At 40.7% G+C, this 18,889-nt stretch overlaps 1 protein-coding gene across 1 annotated transcript in view; it reads right to left on the bottom strand.

The window, feature by feature from the left end:
• The window catches only part of vdra (vitamin D receptor a), a 74,394-nt gene that overhangs the window by 35,648 nt on the left and 19,857 nt on the right, over window positions 1–18,889 (bottom strand). The window lies entirely within an intron of this gene.

The raw sequence follows: 18,889 nt of genomic DNA, 5'->3' as shown, positions 1-18,889 counted from the left end.
AAAAAAAAAATCATCAAAACAAAACCAAAGGGGAGATTCAAACGCTATACGCTGCTTTAGATGAATAAAGCTCACATCAGGTTAAAATGATCAATCAGAATGTATTGAGAAATCGTTAACTCAATTTACAACAGCAACAAGAAAAATCAATTGTTGCATAATTTTGTCTTTTATGCTGCTTTCTTATCTTTTCCAAAGAAGGGCGAAATTCGTAATCACTTTCAAATCAGAGTTCAAAAAAGACACAGGGAGGAAAAGGGTCGTGTACAGTCGGAAACCCCAGGAGGAATAGGAAGAGGAAAGGGTCGTGTACAGTCGGAAACCCCAGGAGGAATAGGAAGAGGAAAAGGTCGTCAACAGTCGGAAACCCCAGGAGGAATAGGAAGAGGAAAGGGTTGTATACAGTCGGAAACCCCAGGAGGAATAGGAAGAGGAAAAGGTCGTGAACAGTCGGAAACCCCAGGAGGAATAGGAAGAGGAAAAGATCGTGAACAGTCGGAAACCCCAGGAGGAAGAGGAGGAGGAAAAGGTTGTGTACAGTCGGAAACCCCAGGAGGAAGAGGAGGAGGAAAAGGTTGTGTACAGTCGGAAACCCCAGGAGGAAGAGGAGGAGGAAAAGATTGTGAACAGTCGGAAACCCCAGGAGGAAGAGGAGGAGGAAAAGGTTGTGTACAGTCGGAAACCCCAGGAGGACTGGGAAGAGGAAAGGGGGGAAAGAAGAAACGAGAGGCAGAACGGTGGTATTACAGTTCTATTACAGGTATCAGTTCTATTATTTCTGCTCTATTCTATTCTAGTTCTGCCTTTTATTCTGCACACATTTAAGTGGTAACAATGCTACTAGTCACCTCAGTGTGAAAACATTAAGCGCTCAGTTTGTGTGTGTGTGTTTTTTTTATGTGCTAAAACTTCAAAACACAAAGAAAGGCCAAAGAATATAAAATACATGTCAAAATCAGTCTATTTGTTTACATTTGTGTGTTTCGCCTTATTCTTCTCTATTCTATCCCATGCTACGCTATACTCTCTATTCTACACCACTCTTAATACATTCTCTGCTCTTTGACCTTATTGTTAGTGGACATATTGTTGACTCTACCCGAATAACTTAAACTCAAACCCAACTCCTCGTTCCCCCGAGGCATTAGCTGCACGTTATGTACACGTGCATGTGTACAAGCAAGTGCTAAACAGAAATGTGCACCTTTAATATGCAATACCATGGACACCCTGTGTGCACCTTATGTGCATGAATAAGCATCCATCATCCATCATCAGTGTTCACGGTGTCCAGGTTGTGTATGTATGCGTGGTCAGAAAAACAACTACAACAACAAGGAATAATTAATGTGAGTAATCATCTCAGACACAGAGAGCGTAACAGAGTAAATAGGGAGATCTGGAATGCGAGTGTAAGCCTCAGTCGTTAAAGGCATGATTTCCACGAAGAGTGACGCCGAGAGCGACGGCAGCAGCTGCAGTAATGGAAGGGGGCCGTGCCGAAGCGGCCACAGCTTCCTGGAAGCCATCAGCCTGTTTTCCACACTGCGAGGGTTAGAACAGCTCACACAGCGATGCTGGTACACACTCATGCATTTTGCACATTTACACACACACACACATTCACATTCATGCACATTCGGCTGGTAAAGACCAGACTGTGCTTTTGTTTACTGACAGATGAGTGACAAAATCATTTGTGCTTGGAATTATAGGGAAAAAAAAGTTTTGAAACAAGTACAAAATGACAAATTCAATTCAAGAGCCAAATTCTTCACAAAAAGCTTAATAGCAAACTAAACATCATAGAAGATAGAAGATTTTTTTTTTAAAAAAAAGATTATTAGCCAAATCGCTTCCTTTATGCAAAACATGTAGAAAATCCTTTAAAATCCTAACATTTGTTTTGCCCAATTGGAAAGAAAAAAACATCTGCAAATTCCAGCTGTGCAGTCAGTAATGCTTGGTTATTTTGCGTAAATTAAACTATATAAAATGTACTCCAATCCATATTCATCGAATTTATTTTTTTTAAAAATATTACACAAATTGTATTCATTTATTTGATATCTCAACAAGCGGTGATGTTTTATCTGCTCTCCTCTTTGCTCACTACATCATCTGACAGACTCAAACAAACTTTTGGACTCCACAGTACGTGCTCCAACAGTTAAATCTAGCAAATGTTACTACACGAATTTGTACGCAAGGTGGATTTGTGAACTTTGTTTACATAGTTCAATCATCAGATATACTGGCAGAAATTTGAGAAGCAAAACAGTGGTTTTGGCAGGAATCTCATGAGGCCCGGAGACTTCCCTCTTTTCAAAGTCGTCAAATCACATGACTGTTACATAACCGATGGTATGCAGCTCTGGAATGAGCTGGAATACCGGAGCGGGCCTGCGGCTACGGGCCAACATACACCACCGCTCCCAACATCACTGCAGGCGGACTGATTTTCTGTCAGCGCAGTCGGAGTTGGCCTGTTTTTCAGCACCCCTGCATCTCTAAATGTATAACACTAAGTGGAGTCCTGCTGAATGAGTAACCACTGATCACATGACAGAAGAGCCTTAAAAGCCTCACAACAATATTATTCCTGTAGCCTTAAACCACACTCAGGCATTTATAAGCTCTTCTTATGCAGTGGAGTATCAGAAACAACGGGTACAGGTCAAGGTTTATATAATCCTTAAAGATTGACTTGAGTTCAGTATTTAGATGGTAAATATAAATACAAGTTGTTTATCTAATACGTTAATGAATTGGAGTAGTTCATCTAGCTTGAATTTGAGTAGTTCATCCAGCTTGTAAAGGTAAATATGAGTTGTATGTATATAAACGTGTACATATAAATTTGATCGGTTTATTTGACTTGTAAATATAAATTCTGAAATGTTTGTCTAAATTCGAAATATAAATCTGAGTTGTTTATCTAACTTGTAAATATAAATATAAGCTGTTTATATAACTTGTAAGCATAAATGAGTTGTTTAACCTGTAAATATAAAGTTAAGCAGTTCATCTAACTTGTAAATATTATATTTGAGTTTTTTACCTTGTAAATATAACTTTTAGTTGTTCATCTAACTTGTAGATATGAATTTGAGTTATGTAAATTGTAAATATAAATTCCAGTTGTTTATCTAACTTGTAAATATAAATTTGAGTTGTTTATGTAACTTGTAGATATGAATTTGAGTTGTTTATTTAACTTGTAAATATACACTTGAGTTGTTCATGTGACTTGAACAGTAAATATAAATTTGAGTTGATTATCTAGCTTGTAAATATGAATTTGAGTTATGTAACTTGTAAATATAAATTTTAGTTGTTTATCTAATTTGTAAATATTAATTTGAGTTATGTAACTTGTAAATATAAATTTTAGTTGTTTATCTAGCTTGTAAATATGAATTTGAGTTATGTAACTTGTAAATATAAATTTTAGTTGTTTATCTAATTTGTAAATGTGAATTTGAGTTGTTTATGTAACTTGTAAATATATACTTGAATTGTTCATGTAACTAATTTGTAAATATAAATTCCAGTTGTTTATCTAACTTGTAAATATAAATTTGAGTTGTTTATCTAACTTGTAAATATAAATTTGAGTTGTTTATCTAACTTGTAAATATAAATTTGAGTTGTTTATCTAATTTGTAAATATAAATTTGAGTTGTTTATGTAACTTGCGAATATACACTTGAATTGTTTATCTAGCTTATAAATATATAATTGAGTGATTGAGTAAAATAAAGTAAAATCAAGTTATTACCAAACTAACAAAAGTCACATGGAATATTTTAATCTAACTGGTCAAGATCAAATTCAGAGGTTTGTCTTGCTTATAAAAATATGGTAAGTTTGAGTTGTTTATCCGGCTGATACATTTGAGAGGTTCATACAATTTGTAAAGGCTGAATTCTGTGCATTATTTAAATGGTATAAATCTGAGTGGTTAATGTAATTACATTTATGTTACAAATTTGACAGATTCCCAGTACTCAAATTTTATAAGTAGTTTATCTAAAAATTACTTGGAGTGCTTAAGTAAACTGGTAAAGAAAAAAAAAAACCCTTCACCTGAAGTAATATATTTCCATTCATTAACAAATATGTACAGTTAAATGAATCTAATCTTTAAAAGTATATTTGAAAATTGATATTGGTAAAGATAAAGTGAAGTGGTTTATCCGTGCTGATCCTGTGACCGCTGTTCAGGCACGCTTTACATATTAAATAGCATGTGGTTGAGACAGCACTGTGCCTTTGTTTAATGACAGAAGAGTGTGTACCTAATGTTAATAAAAGAGTTTTGTGTTTGAAGATTTAAAGATAATTCAGACTCAAAGCCTCGGCATGTCCGCCAACTTATTAAGTTGATTTAAAATGATAAATTCACTTCCTGGCACAAGCACAAAGTCAACAAAACAAAGACTGTGGCAACACACACTCATAAAAATGATAAAGGATTATTAACCATACCACTTCCTTTGTAGTTTCCATAACCACTTTATAAAGGAAGTAGTTTTCACACACATGTATGCTGCCTCTCTTTTTTTCCCTCTCTCTCTTTTGAAGTTAATAAAGCAAAAAAAAACAAAAAAACAACAACATGTCATGGTAGCAAGCCCTGGTACACTCTTACAAAGCACCGACACTGGAGACTCCTTCCGAAAATGTTACAAACATCTCTTTACAGAAAACGTCACTATATCGATGACTGTATGTTTGTTTTTACATGCAGCGTCCAACATCCAAGTCCCTGTGAATTAGTGGTTACTATGGAAACAATAAGCGCATTAATATAAAGCTGTGATTTGCCTTGTAGCCGGGACTACAGTTCACATGTGTAGAAACGTAATCCATTTTACTGTGTTCCAGGTCACAGGTTGTGTTTTGTATACCCATAATCCCACAGAGATAAGAAACAGGATTATGTTTACACTAAAACATTTGGAATGCAAAGCAGGTAACAAACCAGCTGCTTGTGTAATAAAAAAAAAAAGAAGAAGAAAAAAAAAAGAGCCACACACCCCAACAAAGCTTTTATTAGAGCGCCGTGTTGTGTCAAGACAACACTGGCGTGTCAGTCAGCAGCTGTTGTAACGCGATCGTGAACGGGAATAAAGCCAGAACGAGCAAATGAAGTGCAATAGAGTCGGTAAACACGCGCCGTGTTGTCTTCCCTTCCACGTCGCACGCCGCAGAACATCCTTCTGTTAAGGCGATCATTCCCATATCCGAGGTCAAGACGTCTTCATGTTGAGACCGAGATTACCGAAATGAATAGCTAGGCTAATCCATCGCCGTGTCCAGTTACATTTTAATGGTTGTGCTTGGAATGCACCAAGGTTATTTTGTGGTACGAGACGACCATGGGACGGGACTCGCCGTTTTAATGAGGTGCTTTTAATATGCAGAGCGGCCTGCTTTTCAAACTATTTTGGAAACCATGTATTTATTAATTTGGTCATTATATAATTGCAGTGCAGCGAGCCAGAGAGTCAGCGGTTTGGAATGAAAGTGGATACCATACGAATAAATCTTTAAAAATAATAATAAATTACCTACGTTCTTGATGAATCAATGAATCGTAGGCATTGGTCATAAATCGGAAAAGTTTCGATTTTATGCAAAATTTTCACGTTATGATCATCTAGTTGGAAAATATCACGGTTTACATGGTCACAGAAACACACAAGATGATGGCTCTTCTTTTCCTTTTTTGAGAACGGTTTCATCTAAAATCTCTTACACTGTGCGATCGCAGAAATTAAACGCAAAAAGCAAGGAAACTTCGCAATATTCGACGGAGCTCGCAATTTTTTTTTAAATAAATAAAGCAGATTTGCATGTCGATTGACATCGTCATGACGTCAAACGTCACTGCGAAAGCCAATTTCATACGATTGCAAATCAGTTTTCTGCAAAAAAGCTCAAAAAACTCCGCAAACGTTGAAAAAAGCCAGAGGAAAGGTGCTGTGCCAGAAAGCGACTGCTATTTTTCGTCTAGCCGAGTTTTTTAAATTTATTAATTTTTTTTACACAGTGTTCATGCAGTCGAGAAACAGAAATGTTGCAGTATGATTTACGGTTATAATTTTTTTTTTACGAGTCGCAGCATTAAGGAACTTGATCAGATAATCATCAACAGACGTATCGGATATTGGAAAGGTCAACGGTGACGCCGTGAGTAACTGTGAAATGACAACATAACATATAAAGCGCATAATCAGAGTAATATTTTCGATAATTGTTACAAATACACTTTCAGAAAGTATCTCTATAAGCATAAATACACTGAAACTCTATCCAGAAAGAAAATTCCCAGCAGTATCAAGCTGGTTTCCCCTGAGCCAGACCCTCGACCTTCGACTGCTCGGCTTTATAATTTTACAATGAAATGAACTATGCATTATTTGAAAAGCAGGCAGCTTTGAGTAGCGCTCTGGGCACAATTTCACTTGTACCATGACTCTAAAATTGTGTTTTCCTCATAAATTTAATCGTGTCTGTAGCCCTCGTGGTAGCATACCATCTCGGAGTAGCTCCACAACCCAAATAACAGTAAGTCCAGAAAAGCCTGGGAAGGTGGGGAGGAGGGGGGGGATCATTCGGGGGAATTGGGGGGAGAAAACATCCAGACTACCTGTGAGAAGCGGAGAGGGGGAGCGATTCCAAATGCCCTAGATCTACACACAACGACTCTGAACTTTGGACCTTGTTCTTCGGTGCTGGCTGGAAATGAAAAGGGCCGCCGTGTAGCTGGCAGCCGGACAAAAAAGTAGAGGGGGGAAAAGGAAAGAAAAAAACAGTGAGAAAAGAAAAAAAAAAGGCTGCTTTGCGGTTGAAAGTGGTATGAGGGGCCCTCCATCCTGAGCGGGGAGAGAAAAATGAGTCGTCCTGCACGCTTCAGCTCTGGAGCCCTGATGCCGTGCTGCTACTGTGTGCGCTATTCGTTGCTTTCCAAATCTTTGGACGTTGCACACAAATTAGCTTATTGATTACCCGACGATTAAGGACCATGTGTGGTCTTTTAGGACCAGCAGGGAAAAAAAAAAAGGCTTGAGGCATGCAAATCAGAGACACATGAGTCAGTGAAGGAAATACGCGATTTAACAAGGCTCCGATCTAGCTGTGAGCGGCAAAAATAAACATGTCAGGATCTATTAATGGATCAAAGCATCTGGAGGAAATATCCTTTCGGCTTAATATTAAAAAAAATCACATCACAGAAATGAGACATTAATGAAAAGTGATTTATTAGATCCCTCAACAGCCTCAAACTAGCTACTGGAGTAAAAAAAAACAAACTGGAATTATTCTAAGTAATATATGCATATAATTATACGACAGCAGAATTCTCAATTCTGATTGGTCAAGAAGGTGTTGTTGAAATCAACGATTCACTATCATATTAATGCGCTTATCATGTTATCATGTTTATAATAACAGCTCATTTGTAAGGACGTCGATATGGTATACGTTTTATTTAACGTTCATGGAAGGAGTCTTCAGTGTTACCGTTTCGTACAGTAACGCTCAGTATCTTTTACATGATGGGAAAATCTTGCAGTTTCTCGGCCATGTGACAAGTCGTGGGGTCCCCTCCCCTCAAGGTGCGGGAACGACTCTGTGGCGAAAACAGGAGCTCAATTCTTTCATGAACATGAAATGCGACTATAAACGGATAAAACGTACGACAGTAAGTTTGTTAAGACCTAAAATAATGTCAGCGTTGTCAGGTTTTTGAGGTATATAAAGGAATAAACACTTCAGGGTGTGCTGTCGTAGGAAAGTAATCAACTTCAAGGTGGCCACTGTATATTATAATACATATATACAGTATCTCACAAAAGTGAGTACACCCCGCACATTTTTGTAAATATTTGATTATATCTTTTCATGTGACAACACTGAAGAAATGACACTTTGCTACAATGTAAAGTAGTGAGTGTACAGCTTGTATAACAGTGTAAATTTGCTGTCCCCTCAAAATAACTCAACACACAGCCATTAATGTCTAAACCGCTGACAACAAAAGTGAGTACACCCCTAAGTGAAAATGTCCAAATTGGGCCCAATTAGCCATTTTCCCTCCCCGGTGTCATGTGACTTGTTAGTGTTACAAGGTCTCAGGTGTGAATGGGGAGCAGGTGTGTTAAATTTGGTGTCATCGCTCTCACACTCCCTCATACTGGTCACTGGAAGTTCAACATGGCACCTCATGGCAAAGAACTCTCTGAGGATCTGAAAAAAAGAATTGTTGCTCTACATAAAGATGGCCTAGGCTATAAAAGATTGCCAAGACCCTGACACTGAACTGCAGCACGGTGGCCAAGACCATACAGCGGTTTAACAGGACAGGTTCCACTCAGAACAGGTCTCGCCATGGTCGACCAAAGAAGTTGAGTGCACATGCTCAGCGTCATATCCAGAGGTTGTCTGACGTATGAGTGCTGCCAGCATTGCTGCAGAGGTTGAAGGGGTGGGGGGTCAGCCTGTCAGTGCTCAGACCATACGCTGCACGCTGCATCAAATTGGTCTGCATGGCTGTCGTCCCAGAAGGAAGCCTCTTCTAAAGATGATGCACAAGAAAGCCCGCAAACAGTTTGCTGAAGACAAGCAGACTAAGGACATGGATTACTGGAACCATGTCTTGTGGTCTGATGAGAGCAAGATAAACTTATTTGGTTCAGATGGTGTCAAGCGTGTGTGGCAGCAACCAGTGTGTCTTGCCTACAGTCAAGCATGGTGGTGGGAGTGTCATGGTCTGGGGCTGCATGAGTGCCGCCGGCACTGGGGAGCTACAGTTCATTGAGGGAATCATGAATGCCAACATGTACTGTGACATACTGATGCAGAGCATGATCCCCTCCCTTCGGAGACTGGGCCGCAGGGCATTATTCCAGCATGATAACGACCCCAAACACACCTCCAAGATGACCACTGCCTTGCTAAAGAAGCTGAGGGTGAAGGTGATGGACTAAACCCTATTGAGCATCTGTGGGGCATCCTCAAATGGAAGGTGGAGGAGCACAAGGTCTCTAACATCCACCAGCTCCGTGATGTCGTCATGGAGGAGTGGAAGAGGACTCCAGTGGCAACCTGTGAAGCTCTGGTGAACTCCATGCCCAAGAGGGTTAAGGCAGTGCTGGAAAATAATGGTGGCCACACAAAATATTGACACTTTGGGCCCAATTTGGACATTTTCACTTAGGGGTGTACTCACTTTTGTTGCCAGCGGTTTAGACATTAATGGCTGTGTGTTGAGTTATTTTGAGGGGACAGCAAATTTACACTGTTACACAAGCTGTACACTCACTACTGTACATTGTAGCAAAGTGTCATTGCTTCAGTGTTGTCACATGAAAAGATAATAATCAAATATTTACAAAAATGTGAGGGGTGTACTCACTTTTGTGAGATACTGTATATATATAAAATATTACAGTCTTAGTTAAAAAAAAAATTATAAAATAAAGTTTTCTGATAATTAAGGTGTTCTTAGCCATTGTTCTACCTGGAACCTTTTCTGATAGGTTGTACAGTAGGCTTCTACACTGAACCAACTGAAGAACCCTCATTAGTCAGTTTGTATATCTGTAATACTTCCATCACTTGTTGTGGCGACCCTGTACAGCAAACCGTCCAGCTTCAGCGCAAACACACATCACGCAGGAGATCAGCAGTCCTTTAATGATCCTCAACGATGGATAACAACTTGAAACTTTAGACTCCCGGAGCTTAAAAATCAACTCGGAGATAGCGTTATACACACACACACTTTGGAACTTGGTGAATTCCATGCAACTTCTCCCTTGGGAATGATTGACCAGGCATCAGATGTGTTCAGGAGTTTGGGAGAATAAAGAAGTAATGCACACATGAGTTCATCAGTATGCTCACGTCGATTCATGTGAACGTGTCACGTGAGCGAATTACACCAGGAGTCGTTGGACAAGGACGGAGCAACTCACGCCAGCTGAATTCTCAATTCTGGTTGGTCAGAAAGCGTCGAGTGAAAACACCAAAAATCACCCGAAGTGTAATATCTGGCTAATGGTCATCGTTTTCCATTGACTGGTTGGAAAGTTATTCATGTCAACAGACGGGGATCGAGATTTGGCCTGTACGTAAAGTGAATCAGGCCAATCTAATTTAGTCATTACCTAAAACGTCAACGCTGTATTCAGTTCAAGAAATGACAAAACACAAGAACGGTGAAGAAAGCACGTATTTATGTTTATACTGTTCACCGTATAAGTCGGATCATTATTGTGCAAGCACGACACGGACTTGAATGGAGACAGAGCATGAAACCAAAGCAGGTTGGTTTGTATTTTATGCGTGTTTCGTAGAGTGTTTGTGGGTTGAAACGTCGGGTAAAACGGATTCCGTGAGCGTCCGCGACAGAAAAGCATTCGCTCTATCGTCGATCGAAATGAACAACCAATTCGTTAAACGAACGTACCCTGGAAACACCTTCCCGTTTCGAGTCAAATCAAATGAACAAAAGGTGATCACTTGCGATGTCGCCTTTCGGTCACCTGAAGTTTTTAAAAAATTAATAGGCATGTCTGTTACACCGAATGATAGAGGCTAAGCTAATGTAACATAAAGCAGTACTGGTATGCGTATTTAATGAATAAAATCGCCATGAATGAAGAAAACGTTCAAGGCAGAAAACGTATTATTCCCATGAATGGAAATAACAATGAAAAGCATGTCTGTCTCGTTCGCGGTACAAGCGTCTCATTCGGAAAAAATGTAGCAACGATGGTGGCATTTTGCTACAGTTCACAGCAACTTTGCATTCCTGTGGGGAGCAAGCTACTGTACAGACGGACGAGATAAAGGACCCGAAAGCACTTGCGAGACAGCGATCTCTTTTTACTAACCCCACAAAAGAACACCGGAATGGCTACGGAGGCATCGTTTGCACAAGAAGCACAAGAAGGCCTTCACAGATGGTGCGATAGTAAAGGAACTGGTGATTGCCATGGCCACTGAAACACTGTTCAAAGACCACAGAAGTCAGCTATTGCTAACGTACAGCTTAGTGACGAGGTGAGAGGTCTGGGCTGTCTGCAGAATAGACGAGGCAGCTGGAACTGGACATGGGGCAAGACGCAAATGGTTTACATTCCAATGTGATCATCCAATGTGATGAGCTGTGTTCATCTGGACGGTGTTTGAAGATGACATCTAAAACACCCACAACCGGAGGCGCTGATATCTACAAGATTTTGAAGCACAACTTCGTTGAAAAGAAACATATCCACTGAAAAGCTACTGTACTGGCTATATATTTACTGCAAATTGCAAGGCAGACCTCGCGCCGAGCAGGATGACGTTCTTCTCCACACTGGAATCAGATGGCTAAGCAGGGATAAGATACTACAACGCTTGCTTTCTTTGCTTAATGAAATCAAGGCCTCATTGGAATCGAGGAAGGAAGACACAACCCTATTGTTGTGTTGGCTGCTGGAGCTTGCATTCCTGACGGATATAGCCGAGAAACTGAAAGTCCTGAACGTACAATTACATGGTGAAGACAAAACCATCTGTTACATGATCGGTGCTCTGAAGCCTTTTAAAAGGAAAACGGCCAGACTATCTCCGACAAGTGAAAAAGAAAAGCGTGCTGTTGTAAAGATATTGGAAAGCCGTGCAGAGGCAGCTGGTGTTTTGGGTGTACAGAAGTATCGTGACTGGCTGTGTAAGCTTGGCCAGGGATTTGAGGAGAGGTTCAATGGTTTTGATACGTTTGAGCTCTGTATGGCATTCATTGCCAACCCTTTCATAGAGGTTGATGTGAGTGGGATTGCAGAGCAGATGGCTGAACTGTTCAGAGTCATTCCTTTAGCGATGGGAGATATTATAAAGCTTGGTAGACCCCAGAAAACTACAAGAATAATTGTCAACCAGCACTGAAAGTATCTGCTTTATTTGGCATTTAAATGACTCTATAAGAGTCAGCTTACACCTCTATCAAGGACTCCAAGCTTTTGGTCTTAAGCTCAATCATAAGTTTGAATCCTGAAGATACAACAGTCCTCAAAGAGTAAATTGGACACACTCTCTGGGTGGGAGAGATGGCGTTAGTCACTCTCTCTCTCCTGTCAGTCACAGCAACACTAACCAATCTCATGTATGCTCTCGTATGTGGAAGAGGGCAGATAGCGCTATCCTCCAATTGTGTTCGAGAAGTTTGAAAAGATGAAGCTTCAAGTGTTTCAAAGTAAGCACCGTGCCTTCACCCTCCCCAGTTAGTAGCTGTCCTGTGATAGCTATTTAGTGACTTACAGACGTGTCGAAGAAACGCTAATGGACAGCAAAGACAAGAAAGATGGAGGACTTAAACTACAAAATTGTGTGCATATAGACAAAGGTTTGTAAGCAACTGACCATCAGACATGGTGCTATCGTGTGCTTCTTCCCCAAACTGTTGCCACAAAGTTGGAAGCACACAATTGTATAGAATGTCTCTGTATGCCGTAGCGTTACAGTTTCCCTTCACTGGAACTAAGAAGCCCAAACCTGTTCCAGCATGATGACGCCTCTGTGCACAAAGTGAGCTCCATGAAGACGTGGTGTGTGAAGGCTGGAGTGGAAGAACTCGAGTGTCCTGCTCAGAGGTATGCCTGACCTCAACCCCACTGAACACCTTTGGGATGAACTGGAATGCCGACCGCACCCCAGACCTCCTCAACATCCCAACACCGGTTCCTGACCTCACTAACGTTCTCGTAGCAGAATAAACACAAATCCCCACAGCCACGCCACAAAATCTAGTGGAAAGCCTTCCCAGAAGAAAAGAGTGGAGCAAAGGTGTATAATAAATCTGGAATGAGACGCTCAGGTGCCCACAAACTTTTCTCCACGTACTGTATAAATAAACACATTTCTTTTGTCAGCGTTATGAAACCAAAATGAATAGGGTAAACTGAATTTTTATGAGATTTGAGAACATTTATATTCATAATTATCATTTCAAAACAAAACAGCTATTGCTTCGGGCCTTTCAAGGGCTCATAAATATGATGATCCAGTTTAACACTCACCTAATTAACCGCTGACTCGCTGTATGTGGGAAGACTAAGCACACAAATAATATGGAGAAGAGAAAAAAAAGGCACTTTTTTTTGTGATATATTTCCCTTTCACGAATACAGGTGGGGTATTTTTGTATTAAGGGGCAAAACGAATTCCGACAGCCGTACACCACAGAATACGACTACCCGTCTTACACGATTATGCTCGTTACGGAGTCACTGTCAGTTATGGTGTATGATCGGAAAATTACCTCACCGCTGGCTTTTTAACTGATTGAGTTTCTTACTCCAGAGTTTCTGGAAAAACCCCCAAAACCCTGCCTCTGGACTCATACTAAATTATTGCTTACTACAGCTACATCCGTTTCTTGGCAGTGAAACCCTTTAGCTGTGTAATCTGTTACTGATGTAAACACATTACACTGCTACCACCTGCCACTCCTAGCAACATTCCTTACTTGATCATACACAATCGCTATCAAACGTGATAAATACCGACAGTGTGAAGAGAACTGAGGCCAAAGAAACGGTCGCAAATTTTTCACCACCAGCTTGTGTGTTTTTATTATTGTTTTCATTTGTTAACTAATACTAATCATTTTAGACCTGGTTATTATATAATGAACATTTCAAACCATAACACTCAGACACAACACACTCTCGAGAAATCAGATAAACTGATCGAATTTCGCGCATATAACGAACGAGCGTTTCATTTTGGCATCGCAAATCGAATCTGTCCAGCTAAAAGGCGTTCAGAAAGATGAGCTACAACTCATGAGTCTATGTGTGTGTGTGTGTGTGTGTGTGTGTGAGAGAGAGAGAGAGAGAGAGTGTGTGCAAATGTAAATGTAGTCCTGTCTATATTTCTGTGACGCTTTAACAATAAGACATGCTTATTTGGTCAGGTCAGCCAATCCACAACTGCATTGAAATAAATCTTTGGTCTTTATTCGGGGAAATCAAATCAAATCCGAACGTGAACGCGGTCGCGGCGAGACGAAGAGTTAAACACTTCATTCTTGCTTTCTGTAGCGCTCTCTCTGGCCATAACATTTACAAATGAAAAGGATTGGAATAAATGAGTCGAGGACGCTCTATATAATCCAAATCAGGAGTGATGTATTTGATGAAATGACACAAACACAATGTCACCACAGGCACGTTAGCGCTCCTGGAAGCAGCGAGAACTGCAGGGAGAAAACTACAATGCAAAGTGATACCTCAAGAAAATGGCTTTTATGAAGGAAAACAAGAAGAGCTTGATTTTCCCACAGAGATCACACAGTCGTAAATTATAATCACAGAGGTTAACCCGAGACTTACATTTATTACATTATGTTCTTCTGTCATCGGACTTTCTCAGGCCCAGAAGGAAAATGTGCCAAAGTTCACGCATCATCGCGTCATAGTAAATTCTCTGAGTGCTGCGCGTGTACAGCCTCAGGACAAACTTGTTGTCTGGTATCAGATATCTCTTGTGTTTATTTTCCTACCAGACCTGTTTCACACCGGAGATATAGATTAATAAAAATAACAAACAAAAAAAAAACCCAGACATGCTGGAAAATGACAAAAAGATGGCTCGTCATTCTGCAATCCTAATGTAGCGTGAACGAAATTCGTCCAGCATGTTCAGTATAACTGGGTTAAAATGACGATTTCAGTACATTTTTCAGTCTAAATGGAGTAAAAAAAAATTTTTTTAAAGTGTGTAATCATTGATATGGTGACATTTTCTCTGAGGAGAGGTTTGTTGAGCATTCATGGAAGGAGTCTCCAGTGTGAGCGCTACAGCTTTACCTCTGATTGTTCCAAAGCGAAGATTTCGCGCCATGGAAAAGCTTTCAAACGAAGGGCAAAGGGCAATTCATTTGCAGGGGGTAAATTTCGATCGACAGAGAGAGTGATAGAGAGAGAGAGAGAAAAAAAAGACAGGTTGTTTTAATTTAAGTGATAGGAAAAGTGAAAATAAACCAATATGATGATAATAATAGTAATTATAATGATTAACTCATTCTCATTCAAGTTGGATTTCCCAAAAAACTCAATAATGTCCCAGTCCCTGATTTTTATTTCTGAGAAACGTGTATGTGTATGTGTGCGTTCTTGCCAACTAGTGACACGCACGAAATCAGACGCTATTCTCTAAAATCCATCTATTTTCTCTCTATATCTCTATCCAATCAAGTACCATTGTCCTTCATAATGACTTAGCAATTTATTCCTATTTAAATGTGTATTTTCTCCTAATCGAGTGGTTTCTTTAACAACACTATAGAAAGCGATGGAGTGCACTTTCAGAATGTGTTCAACCGGGAAAAAAAAACAAAACAAAACAAATAAAACGCACAGATCCTTTTAGCCGAGCTACCGCAGCTTTATGTCAATCCAAGCCTGAATGCTTAATTATTCAAATCCTATAGCACTGTGGCTAGTTAGCTGCTTTACATGCCGGCTGAGTGTGACTGCGAGCGCAGAGGCTCGAGCTTCACCTAAGGCTCGAAAGCATGCGACACAGAGGAGGCCTGTTCATTAATTTAGACTTATAACCTGGAAACTTCATCATCAAATACGAAGGGCCTCTATGCGCCAAGCGGTTTCAGCAGCGCAATCAAAGAGAGACATTTGGGAATGGATTTTTCTCGACAGTTTGACATCGACGTAGCCGTGTGACTGGTTTTCCCACTTCATGCTCAAATTTAAGGGTGAACAGGTCACTAGGCAGAGCATCCAGTACAAGCGGATTACATTTCTAGATGATTTAGTCTTCACTGATAGTTGGTGGACAAGTAGGTTCACGACTGTTTGTTTCGTAAAGAAACATGACGAGCACTTCACGGCACAAATCTTCTGAATCGCAACCTCGGAAAGCCGACGTGGAAAGCTCTACTAGCACAGCACGCGGTCACCTCGCAGTTAAAAACGTTTATCGAGCCAGACAATTGTTGATTATTTATAACAAGTAACAACTAATTGGTGTGCTAAGTGCCTAAACGCCACCTACTGGAAATGGCACTAATAGCACAGCGTTCACTTTTAGGTCAACACAGCACACATGTTAAGCGTCAGGAGACACTGGGAAAGGAAAATGTTGCCGTAGCAGAGACTCGATGCCCGCTAACAACAAGCAGAGTAAACAAGAAACGCCTCCGTCGGCTTGCGCTCGCTTCCTCCAAACGTGCCATTCTGCTGAGAACTGAAACGAGGGTTCCTTATTCTGGGGTGAAATGTACACTATAAATAGCTAAATGAGGAAATTGAGACTCTTTTGATGTGCAGATTTGTGCGCTTGAATTAGCTGCACGGTTAGCACGAAAGACAGAAACTTGGAGACTCTCGAAAAAAGACGGGAGGGTTTCATCTGACACAAAGGTTTTAAGTGTGTGGACATTTTAAGCGCTGTAGTATTTACGAATACGTTGGGTAAAGCAATCCAGCAAACAGCTTAGACTACTGAGGTAGAGTTACAGAGTTCAGTAGCCACAATCCACTGTACTCAGATTTCAGGAAAATTCCACGTCGATTTGCCCCGAGGTCCGAACTAAAAACACATTCCAGTGCGTCTGCTTTGGAAAACCATGGACGGCCAGAGCAAAGTCGATTGCTGTCTTCCTTTCTCTCGAAGTTAATATCACAACAAAAAGAAGTGTTATTCTACACACCTATCAGATGCACAACGTAAAAAAACAAACAGACAAAACCGAAATGTTACATGTACTACAACATGTACAATATGTCATGAGTGGTCATGAATGGAGCGCCAAGCTCATTGGCCAATCGCAGGTTGGCATGAACATCAAAAATCAAGAGCTAAGCCTAAACCGAAGAGCTCTTTCAAGCAATCACCGCCACACGGGCAAGAGAGAAACGCGAGCTCACGGCCAAAATCAACACTTTATCCCGCTGAAGTACTAGACTAGTGCAGCTAGTGGAACCGCCACTTCACTGAAAATGAGCTGGACGCAAACAAAGAAAAGCTGCTCGAGATGTAAATAGGGCAGAGTCGTACGAGTTCAAGCCAAGGCCACTAGACTGGTTTAAGAGTTTGACACTTCACCTTGTTTTAACTGTTGACAGACATGCGCTCCACAGCTTTTCAGCGGCGGTCCTCTCATTAGCCGGGGGGGGACGGGGGGACGGGGGGGGTGGTGTTAGAGGGGAGGAGGGGGATAAAGTTTAACGACAAAAGTATCGAGTGTTGCGAGTTTCGTAGTCCTTCGGGTAATGCCGAACATCAGGATCTACAGAGTGTTTACACAACAGATTTCGCCTTGTTGCTGCTGCTTTACGAACATGCGAGATGCTTTCTGTTTTCTCCGTTGTTATGACAACCTCACCAATTCTGCCCACACTAATTGATCATTTTCCACTGTGCCGCAGGACTTGGAGTCCATTGTGTGTGTATGAGAGCAAGAGAGAGAGGGAGAGGGAGAGAGGGAGAGAGGGTGAGAGAGAAAGCACAAGAGAGAGAGAGAGAGAGAGAGCGCAAGTGAGAGAGAGAGAGAGAGAGAGCGCGCAGGGGAGAGAGAGAGAGAGAGAGCGTGCAAGGGAGAGAGAGAGCGAGAGAGAGAAAGTGCAAGAGAGAGAGAGAGAGAGAGAGATAGCGCAAGGGAGAGAGCGAGAGAGACAAAGAGAGAGAGAGAGCTGATGATAGCGAGTAGAAAAGTTCCGCTGGCACGGGAGAGATTGAGGTTAAAGGTGAACGCGGTAAGATGACAGGGCCAAATACAATTCGCAAGCTTCCAAGAGGGTGTGTTCGACACGCTCGCTGAGATTCTTACAATGTTGGCTCGCGGCGAGAAACACTTCTGGGAAGTAACGAGCTGAATGCATGACTTCACCAGGGATTTTATTTTGTCCCAGTCTTCATTTATATACATCACGGAAATAAAACGCTTTTGTGGTGTGATGAAGTGTGATGACGTTAACACCCCAAAGTTCGTAGTGTTTTATTCCTCTTAGCCCACAGCAATTTGCCATCACAATTTTTTTTTGCACTAATTAAAGAACGACATGTTAGTTTTTATCCGTTCGCTGTAACATTTTAACAGTAACGAAGTTTTACTCTCATCGCTTTCCGAGAAACCGCAAAAAAGTCCTAAAGCCTTTCCTGTGGCGGGAAAAACGTACTTACTAGTCCCTCCAGGATTTTGCAATCGCAGAAATGAATGAAAAAAAATCAAGGAAACGCTGAAATATTCGGAGGAGCTTGCATTTTTTCCAAAATTACCGCAGATTTTCCACAGATTTGGGCCGAGACGCGTCTTTTGACGTAATCACAACGCATGCAGCTAAAAGGTCTCATTTAACAACAAACATCACTGCGAAAGACAATTTCGAGCAACTGCAATTTCGCCAATTCAAGTAGTTTTCCCGCAAAAAAAAAACAAAACAAACAAAAAAAAAAAACGCCACAAGCTGCATCGCAAATGTTTTAAAGAGCTGCAGCATTTTTGGCGGCAACAGTCACACAAAAATACTCCATGAAATCCTGTACGGTTACAATTGCTCATGCTGGAGACTCCTTCCATTTCTTAAATATTAAATAAACGTCTCTTTAAAGAAAGCGTCCCTATATCAATGACTATACATTTTTCTTTGCATATGTACGCGTTTATTGAGTGCCGATTTTGGCAAAGGGCCGAAGGTTCGTTTATTTTTTTTTCCACTGCCGTACTTCTGACTGAAAGAGATTTACAAGAACATTTTCAGCCCTACGCTTTTTTTTTTTTTTGTTTTGTTGCTTTTTTTTGGCTCGTTTAATAATAAACAGGGTGAAATCAAACCACACAAAATAGCAAACGAAATAAAAGTGTCAA

This window comes from Ictalurus furcatus, chromosome 15, assembly GCF_023375685.1.
Source record: "Ictalurus furcatus strain D&B chromosome 15, Billie_1.0, whole genome shotgun sequence".
Taxonomy (NCBI): Eukaryota; Metazoa; Chordata; class Actinopteri; order Siluriformes; family Ictaluridae; genus Ictalurus; species Ictalurus furcatus.
The sequence above is the reverse complement of the archived record's forward strand: the minus strand, read 5'-3'. Positions and strand labels throughout refer to the sequence as shown.